Source organism: Garra rufa, unplaced genomic scaffold (assembly GCF_049309525.1).
Source record: "Garra rufa unplaced genomic scaffold, GarRuf1.0 hap1_unplaced_003, whole genome shotgun sequence".
In the NCBI taxonomy this organism is placed as follows: Eukaryota; Metazoa; Chordata; class Actinopteri; order Cypriniformes; family Cyprinidae; genus Garra; species Garra rufa.
This window is the reverse complement of record NW_027394278.1, coordinates 1,596,071-1,603,570: the sequence shown is the minus strand read 5'-3', so window position 1 is coordinate 1,603,570 and position 7,500 is coordinate 1,596,071. Positions and strand designations below refer to the sequence as shown.

The 7,500-nt window shown below is 40.4% G+C and overlaps 13 non-coding genes across 13 annotated transcripts in view; all 13 read right to left on the bottom strand.

Moving 5' to 3' along the window:
• The window catches only part of LOC141309848 (5S ribosomal RNA), a 119-nt gene extending 100 nt beyond the window's left edge, over window positions 1–19 (bottom strand). The window contains exon 1 of the ribosomal RNA XR_012347396.1: window positions 1–19. This exon is cut by the window's left edge and continues 100 nt beyond it. This is a non-coding gene — a ribosomal RNA (5S ribosomal RNA).
• Window positions 20–820: 801 nt separating this feature from the next.
• LOC141311491 (5S ribosomal RNA) lies at window positions 821–939 on the bottom strand. Its single transcript, XR_012348950.1, has one exon. It is a non-coding gene; the product is annotated as a 5S ribosomal RNA (ribosomal RNA).
• An 84-nt stretch (window positions 940–1,023) lies between these two features.
• On the bottom strand, window positions 1,024–1,142 carry LOC141309847 (5S ribosomal RNA). The gene has a single exon (XR_012347395.1). It is a non-coding gene; the product is annotated as a 5S ribosomal RNA (ribosomal RNA).
• An 801-nt stretch (window positions 1,143–1,943) lies between these two features.
• On the bottom strand, window positions 1,944–2,062 carry LOC141311659 (5S ribosomal RNA). Its single transcript, XR_012349119.1, has one exon. It is a non-coding gene; the product is annotated as a 5S ribosomal RNA (ribosomal RNA).
• Window positions 2,063–2,146: 84 nt separating this feature from the next.
• On the bottom strand, window positions 2,147–2,265 carry LOC141311479 (5S ribosomal RNA). Its single transcript, XR_012348938.1, has one exon. It is a non-coding gene; the product is annotated as a 5S ribosomal RNA (ribosomal RNA).
• An 801-nt stretch (window positions 2,266–3,066) lies between these two features.
• On the bottom strand, window positions 3,067–3,185 carry LOC141310361 (5S ribosomal RNA). Its single transcript, XR_012347905.1, has one exon. It is a non-coding gene; the product is annotated as a 5S ribosomal RNA (ribosomal RNA).
• An 801-nt stretch (window positions 3,186–3,986) lies between these two features.
• Window positions 3,987–4,105, bottom strand: LOC141311309 (5S ribosomal RNA). Its single transcript, XR_012348770.1, has one exon. It is a non-coding gene; the product is annotated as a 5S ribosomal RNA (ribosomal RNA).
• Window positions 4,106–4,189: 84 nt separating this feature from the next.
• Window positions 4,190–4,308, bottom strand: LOC141310340 (5S ribosomal RNA). Its single transcript, XR_012347884.1, has one exon. It is a non-coding gene; the product is annotated as a 5S ribosomal RNA (ribosomal RNA).
• Window positions 4,309–5,109: 801 nt separating this feature from the next.
• LOC141310947 (5S ribosomal RNA) lies at window positions 5,110–5,228 on the bottom strand. The gene has a single exon (XR_012348422.1). It is a non-coding gene; the product is annotated as a 5S ribosomal RNA (ribosomal RNA).
• An 801-nt stretch (window positions 5,229–6,029) lies between these two features.
• LOC141311467 (5S ribosomal RNA) lies at window positions 6,030–6,148 on the bottom strand. The gene has a single exon (XR_012348926.1). It is a non-coding gene; the product is annotated as a 5S ribosomal RNA (ribosomal RNA).
• Window positions 6,149–6,232: 84 nt separating this feature from the next.
• Window positions 6,233–6,351, bottom strand: LOC141309846 (5S ribosomal RNA). Its single transcript, XR_012347394.1, has one exon. It is a non-coding gene; the product is annotated as a 5S ribosomal RNA (ribosomal RNA).
• An 801-nt stretch (window positions 6,352–7,152) lies between these two features.
• Window positions 7,153–7,271, bottom strand: LOC141311658 (5S ribosomal RNA). Its single transcript, XR_012349117.1, has one exon. It is a non-coding gene; the product is annotated as a 5S ribosomal RNA (ribosomal RNA).
• An 84-nt stretch (window positions 7,272–7,355) lies between these two features.
• On the bottom strand, window positions 7,356–7,474 carry LOC141311454 (5S ribosomal RNA). The gene has a single exon (XR_012348914.1). It is a non-coding gene; the product is annotated as a 5S ribosomal RNA (ribosomal RNA).
• Window positions 7,475–7,500: the final 26 nt, after the last annotated feature.

Sequence of the window (7,500 nt, the reverse complement as noted above, 5' to 3'; positions counted from 1 at the left end):
GCGCGGTATGGCCATAAGCGAGGGCTGCTCCAAAAAGTGGGCTATTTAAAGATCAGCCTCCGTAAAAGCCAGCATATTATATAAATAGTGAAGAAAAGGCAAAAGCTTACAGCACCTGGTATTCCCAGGCGGTCTCCCATAAAAGTGTAACAATCGGCCTTAGCAGCCGAGTTACAAGACTAAAATGGGGTCAGATTTAACTGTGAGAGATGACTAGTGGTTAAAAGAATGAGACATAAAAGAAAATTGGTTTAAATAGATTTGGTGTATTTACAAGGTTCACATAAAAGACTTTAAAACAACACGATAAAACTAGGTAAACTCTGTTAAAAGAATACAGTTCATTTGTCCATACCCTAAAAACAGGTAAACTCTGTTAAAAGAATACAGTTCATTTGTCCATACCCTAAAAACAGTCCAAGAACCCCAGTGTGTTGATAAGTCCAATGTGAGTGTCCACCAGTGTATATACAATCCACAGAAAGTGTAATCCAAAGTTTGCAGGTGGTGAATGGAAAGGTGAGCTCTAAAATTAGCAACTCCTCAATCCAACAGTTTGGTGACTGTCCTTTGTTTGTCATGCTGCTCTCTTATACAGTTGTACTTCCTGCTTCCTGTCATGTGTCTAGTCACATGACAGGCCAACCATCCATTTATTAAAGACACATACACTTAAAATGTTAAGAGTAATAAAATGGCCTAAAAAACATGTAAAACACTTAAAACTCTATAATACATGTAAATGATTGTAATAAATAGAGCGGTAAAACAAGTCTTTCTAAAAGCCAGCATATTATATAAATAGTGAAGAAAAGGCAAAAGCTTACAGCACCTGGTATTCCCAGGCGGTCTCCCATCCAAGTACTAACCAGGCCCGACGCTGCTTAGCTTCCGAGATCAGACGAGATCGGGCGCTCTCAGCGCGGTATGGCCATAAGCGAGGGCTGCTCCAAAAAGTGGGCTATTTAAAGATCAGCCTCTGTAAAAGCCAGCATATTATATAAATAGTGAAGAAAAGGCAAAAGCTTACAGCACCTGGTATTCCCAGGCGGTCTCCCATCCAAGTACTAACCAGGCCCGACGCTGCTTAGCTTCTGAGATCAGACGAGATCGGGCGCTCTCAGCGCGGTATGGCCATAAGCGAGGGCTGCTCCAAAAAGTGGGCTATTTAAAGATCAGCCTTCGTAAAAGCCAGCATATTATATAAATAGTGAAGAAAAGGCAAAAGCTTACAGCACCTGGTATTCCCAGGCGGTCTCCCATAAAAGTGTAACAATCGGTCTTATCAGCCGAGTTACAAGACTAAAATGGGGTCAGATTTAACTGTGAGAGATGACTAGTGGTTAAAAGAATGAGACATAAAAGAAAATTGGTTTAAATAGATTTGGTGTATTTACAAGGTTCACATAAAAGACTTTAAAACAACACGATAAAACTAGGTAAACTCTGTTAAAAGAATACAGTTCATTTGTCCATACCCTAAAAACAGGTAAACTCTGTTAAAAGAATACAGTTCATTTGTCCATACCCTAAAAACAGTCCAAGAACCCCAGTGTGTTGATAAGTCCAATGTGAGTGTCCACCAGTGTATATACAATCCACAGAAAGTGTAATCCAAAGTTTGCAGGTGGTGAATGGAAAGGTGAGCTCTAAAATTAGCAACTCCTCAATCCAACAGTTTGGTGACTGTCCTTTGTTTGTCATGCTGCTCTCTTATACAGTTGTACTTCCTGCTTCCTGTCATGTGTCTAGTCACATGACAGGCCAACCATCCATTTATTAAAGACACATACACTTAAAATGTTAAGAGTAATAAAATGGCCTAAAAAACATGTAAAACACTTAAAACTCTATAATACATGTAAATGATTGTAATAAATAGAGCGGTAAAACAAGTCTTTCTAAAAGCCAGCATATTATATAAATAGTGAAGAAAAGGCAAAAGCTTACAGCACCTGGTATTCCCATGCGGTTTCCCATCCAAGTACTAACCAGGCCCGACGCTGCTTAGCTTCCGAGATCAGACGAGATCGGGCGCTCTCAGCGCGGTATGGCCATAAGCGAGGGCTGCTCCAAAAAGTGGGCTATTTAAAGATCAGCCTCCGTAAAAGCCAGCATATTATATAAATAGTGAAGAAAAGGCAAAAGCTTACAGCACCTGGTATTCCCAGGCGGTCTCCCATCCAAGTACTAACCAGGCCCGACGCTGCTTAGCTTCCGAGATCAGACGAGATCGGGCGCTCTCAGCGCGGTATGGCCATAAGCGAGGGCTGCTCCAAAAAGTGGGCTATTTAAAGATCAGCCTCCGTAAAAGCCAGCATATTATATAAATAGTGAAGAAAAGGCAAAAGCTTACAGCACCTGGTATTCCCAGGCGGTCTCCCATAAAAGTGTAACAATCGGCCTTATCAGCCGAGTTACAAGACTAAAATGGGGTCAGATTTAACTGTGAGAGATGACTAGTGGTTAAAAGAATGAGACATAAAAGAAAATTGGTTTAAATAGATTTGGTGTATTTACAAGGTTCACATAAAAGACTTTAAAACAACACGATAAAACTAGGTAAACTCTGTTAAAAGAATACAGTTCATTTGTCCATACCCTAAAAACAGGTAAACTCTGTTAAAAGAATACAGTTCATTTGTCCATACCCTAAAAACAGTCCAAGAACCCCAGTGTGTTGATAAGTCCAATGTGAGTGTCCACCAGTGTATATACAATCCACAGAAAGTGTAATCCAAAGTTTGCAGGTGGTGAATGGAAAGGTGAGCTCTAAAATTAGCAACTCCTCAATCCAACAGTTTGGTGACTGTCCTTTGTTTGTCATGCTGCTCTCTTATACAGTTGTACTTCCTGCTTCCTGTCATGTGTCTAGTCACATGACAGGCCAACCATCCATTTATTAAAGACACATACACTTAAAATGTTAAGAGTAATAAAATGGCCTAAAAAACATGTAAAACACTTAAAACTCTATAATACATGTAAATGATTGTAATAAATAGAGCGGTAAAACACGTCTTTCTAAAAGCCAGCATATTATATAAATAGTGAAGAAAAGGCAAAAGCTTACAGCACCTGGTATTCCCAGGCGGTCTCCCATCCAAGTACTAACCAGGCCCGACGCTGCTTAGCTTCCGAGATCAGACGAGACCGGGCGCTCTCAGCCCAGTATGGCCATAAGCGAGGGCTGCTCCAAAAAGTGGGCTATTTAAAGATCAGCCTCCGTAAAAGCCAGCATATTATATAAATAGTGAAGAAAAGGCAAAAGCTTACAGCACCTGGTATTCCCAGGCGGTCTCCAATAAAAGTGTAACAATCGGCCTTATCAGCCGAGTTACAAGACTAAAATGGGGTCAGATTTAACTGTGAGAGATGACTAGTGGTTAAAAGAATGAGACATAAAAGAAAATTGGTTTAAATAGATTTGGTGTATTTACAAGGTTCACATAAAAGACTTTAAAACAACACGATAAAACTAGGTAAACTCTGTTAAAAGAATACAGTTCATTTGTCCATACCCTAAAAACAGGTAAACTCTGTTAAAAGAATACAGTTCATTTGTCCATACCCTAAAAACAGTCCAAGAACCCCAGTGTGTTGATAAGTCCAATGTGAGTGTCCACCAGTGTATATACAATCCACAGAAAGTGTAATCCAAAGTTTGCAGGTGGTGAATGGAAAGGTGAGCTCTAAAATTAGCAACTCCTCAATCCAACAGTTTGGTGACTGTCCTTTGTTTGTCATGCTGCTCTCTTATACAGTTGTACTTCCTGCTTCCTGTCATGTGTCTAGTCACATGACAGGCCAACCATCCATTTATTAAAGACACATACACTTAAAATGTTAAGAGTAATAAAATGGCCTAAAAAACATGTAAAACACTTAAAACTCTATTATACATGTAAATGATTGTAATAAATAGAGCGGTAAAACACGTCTTTCTAAAAGCCAGCATATTATATAAATAGTGAAGAAAAGGCAAAAGCTTACAGCACCTGGTATTCCCAGGCGGTCTCCCATCCAAGTACTAACCAGGCCCGACGCTGCTTAGCTTCCGAGATCAGACGAGATCGGGCGCTCTCAGCACGGTATGGCCATAAGCAAGGGCTGCTCCAAAAAGTGGGCTATTTAAAGATCAGCCTCCGTAAAAGCCAGCATATTATATAAATAGTGAAGAAAAGGCAAAAGCTTACAGCACCTGGTATTCCCAGGCGGTCTACCATCCAAGTACTAACCAGGTCCGACGCTGCTTAGCTTCCGAGATCAGACGAGATCGGGCTCTCTCAGCGCGGTATGGCCATAAGCGAGGGCTGCTCCAAAAAGTGGGCTATTTAAAGATCAGCCTCCGTAAAAGCCAGCATATTATATAAATAGTGAAGAAAAGGCAAAAGCTTACAGCACCTGGTATTCCCAGGCGGTCTCCCATAAAAGTGTAACAATCGGCCTTATCAGCCGAGTTACAAGACTAAAATGGGGTCAGATTTAACTGTGAGAGATGACTAGTGGTTAAAAGAATGAGACATAAAAGAAAATTGGTTTAAATAGATTTGGTGTATTTACAAGGTTCACATAAAAGACTTTAAAACAACACGATAAAACTAGGTAAACTCTGTTAAAAGAATACAATTCATTTGTCCATACCCTAAAAACAGGTAAACTCTGTTAAAAGAATACAGTTCATTTGTCCATACCCTAAAAACAGTCCAAGAACCCCAGTGTGTTGATAAGTCCAATGTGAGTGTCCACCAGTGTATATACAATCCACAGAAAGTGTAATCCAAAGTTTGCAGGTGGTGAATGGAAAGGTGAGCTCTACAATTAGCAACTCCTCAATCCAACAGTTTGGTGACTGTCCTTTGTTTGTCATGCTGCTCTCTTATACAGTTGTACTTCCTGCTTCCTGTCATGTGTCTAGTCACATGACAGGCCAACCATCCATTTATTAAAGACACATACACTTAAAATGTTAAGAGTAATAAAATGGCCTAAAAAACATGTAAAACACTTAAAACTCTATAATACATGTAAATGATTGTAATAAATAGAGCGGTAAAACACGTCTTTCTAAAAGCCAGCATATTATATAAATAGTGAAGAAAAGGCAAAAGCTTACAGCACCTGGTTTTCCCAGGCGGTCTCCCATCCAAGTACTAACCAGGCCCGACGCTGCTTAGCTTCCGAGATCAGACGAGATCGGGCGCTCTCAGCGCGGTATGGCCATAAGCGTGTGCTGCTCCAAAAAGTGGGCTATTTAAAGATCAGCCTCCGTAAAAGCCAGCATATTATATAAATAGTGAAGAAAAGGCAAAAGCTTACAGCACCTGGTATTCCCAGGCGGTCTCCCATAAAAGTGTAACAATCGGCCTTATCAGCCGAGTTACAAGACTAAAATGGGGTCAGATTTAACTTTGAGAGATGACTAGTGGTTAAAAGAATGAGACATAAAAGAAAATTGGTTTAAATAGATTTGGTGTATTTACAAGGTTCACATAAAAGACTTTAAAACAACACGATAAAACTAGGTAAACTCTGTTAAAAGAATACAGTTCATTTGTCCATACCCTAAAAACAGGTAAACTCTGTTAAAAGAATACAGTTCATTTGTCCATACCCTAAAAACAGTCCAAGAACCCCAGTGTGTTGATAAGTCCAATGTGAGTGTCCACCAGTGTATATACAATCCACAGAAAGTGTAATCCAAAGTTTGCAGGTGGTGAATGGAAAGGTGAGCTCTAAAATTAGCAACTCCTCAATCCAACAGTTTGGTGACTGTCCTTTGTTTGTCATGCTGCTCTCTTATACAGTTGTACTTCCTGCTTCCTGTCATGTGTCTAGTCACATGACAGGCCAACCATCCATTTATTAAAGACACATACACTTAAAATGTTAAGAGTAATAAAATGGCCTAAAAAACATGTAAAACACTTAAAACTCTATAATACATGTAAATGATTGTAATAAATAGAGCGGTAAAACAAGTCTTTCTAAAAGCCAGCATATTATATAAATAGTGAAGAAAAGGCAAAAGCTTACAGCACCTGGTATTCCCAGGCGGTCTCCCATCCAAGTACTAACCAGGCCCGACGCTGCTTAGCTTCCGAGATCAGACGAGATCGGGCGCTCTCAGCGCGGTATGGCCATAAGCGAGGGCTGCTCCAAAAAGTGGGCTATTTAAAGATCAGCCTCTGTAAAAGCCAGCATATTATATAAATAGTGAAGAAAAGGCAAAAGCTTACAGCACCTGGTATTCCCAGGCGGTCTCCCATCCAAGTACTAACCAGGCCCGACGCTGCTTAGCTTCTGAGATCAGACGAGATCGGGCGCTCTCAGCGCGGTATGGCCATAAGCGAGGGCTGCTCCAAAAAGTGGGCTATTTAAAGATCAGCCTCCGTAAAAGCCAGCATATTATATAAATAGTGAAGAAAAGGCAAAAGCTTACAGCACCTGGTATTCCCAGGCGGTCTCCCATAAAAGTGTAACAATCGGTCTTATCAGCCGAGTTACAAGACTAAAATGGGGTCAGATTTAACTGTGAGAGATGACTAGTGGTTAAAAGAATGAGACATAAAAGAAAATTGGTTTAAATAGATTTGGTGTATTTACAAGGTTCACATAAAAGACTTTAAAACAACACGATAAAACTAGGTAAACTCTGTTAAAAGAATACAGTTCATTTGTCCATACCCTAAAAACAGGTAAACTCTGTTAAAAGAATACAGTTCATTTGTCCATACCCTAAAAACAGTCCAAGAACCCCAGTGTGTTGATAAGTCCAATGTGAGTGTCCACCAGTGTATATACAATCCACAGAAAGTGTAATCCAAAGTTTGCAGGTGGTGAATGGAAAGGTGAGCTCTAAAATTAGCAACTCCTCAATCCAACAGTTTGGTGACTGTCCTTTGTTTGTCATGCTGCTCTCTTATACAGTTGTACTTCCTGCTTCCTGTCATGTGTCTAGTCACATGACAGGCCAACCATCCATTTATTAAAGACACATACACTTAAAATGTTAAGAGTAATAAAATGGCCTAAAAAACATGTAAAACACTTAAAACTCTATAATACATGTAAATGATTGTAATAAATAGAGCGGTAAAACAAGTCTTTCTAAAAGCCAGCATATTATATAAATAGTGAAGAAAAGGCAAAAGCTTACAGCACCTGGTATTCCCATGCGGTTTCCCATCCAAGTACTAACCAGGCCCGACGCTGCTTAGCTTCCGAGATCAGACGAGATCGGGCGCTCTCAGCGCGGTATGGCCATAAGCGAGGGCTGCTCCAAAAAGTGGGCTATTTAAAGATCAGCCTCCGTAAAAGCCAGCATATTATATAAATAGTGAAGAAAAGGCAAAAGCTTACAGCACCTGGTATTCCCAGGCGGTCTCCCATCCAAGTACTAACCAGGCCCGACGCTGCTTAGCTTCCGAGATCAGACGAGATCGGGCGCTCTCAGCGCGGTATGGCCATAAGCGAGGGCTGCTCCAAAAAGTGGGCTAT